General features: G+C 51.7%; 1 protein-coding gene across 2 annotated transcripts in view; it reads left to right on the top strand.

Moving 5' to 3' along the window:
• The window catches only part of LOC116686763 (aggrecan core protein), a 28,058-nt gene that overhangs the window by 991 nt on the left and 26,438 nt on the right, over window positions 1-629 (top strand). The window lies entirely within an intron of this gene.

Genomic DNA, 629 nt, shown 5'->3' with positions numbered 1-629 from the left:
AGACAGCTAGCTAGACTATCTGTCCAGTCAGAGTTTTCTGTAGGTGCTGTGGCTCTGTCCGGCACTTAGCGCCACCCAAGATGATTGCGATTGGTTTAAAGAAATGGTAATAAAATCCAGAGCACGTTTTCCTCCCATCCCGGAGTGCTGTGTGGACTAGCCAGACCCTCCTCCGCGCAATGGAGGACGGTCTGGCAATGCAAAGCTAATAAATCTATAAGCTCTGACTATACCGGTTCACCAACATATTCTACATCCACGGGAGAGTGTTACAAGAATATTATCTCTATCTCCTGATTGATCACATGAGCAATGTAAAAACATGGACCAGAGAGGATCAAAGGCGTATCCCGGCAACACCTTCAGCCCTCGCCTCCTCCCGTCATGCCTCACACTGTTCTGAGTCTCCTGCCTGACTGTTGGCAGTGTTGAGACATGAGGGGAAGGCTGCTGTTTACTTAGTGCCTGGTGTCGTCAGAGCTGCCATAATGCAGGCTTCAGGGGGAACAGATCTGGTCTTATGGGCCCCGGTCTCTCTGGGAGTGGACCTCACCGGCACCTGAATGGGCTCAGTGTGGAGCCAGCCACCAGCACAGCTCACACACACACACACACACACACACACACAC

The sequence above is a fragment of the Etheostoma spectabile genome, chromosome 1 (genome assembly GCF_008692095.1).
Source record: "Etheostoma spectabile isolate EspeVRDwgs_2016 chromosome 1, UIUC_Espe_1.0, whole genome shotgun sequence".
In the NCBI taxonomy this organism is placed as follows: domain Eukaryota; kingdom Metazoa; phylum Chordata; class Actinopteri; order Perciformes; family Percidae; genus Etheostoma; species Etheostoma spectabile.
The sequence above is the reverse complement of the archived record's forward strand: the minus strand, read 5'-3'. Positions and strand labels throughout refer to the sequence as shown.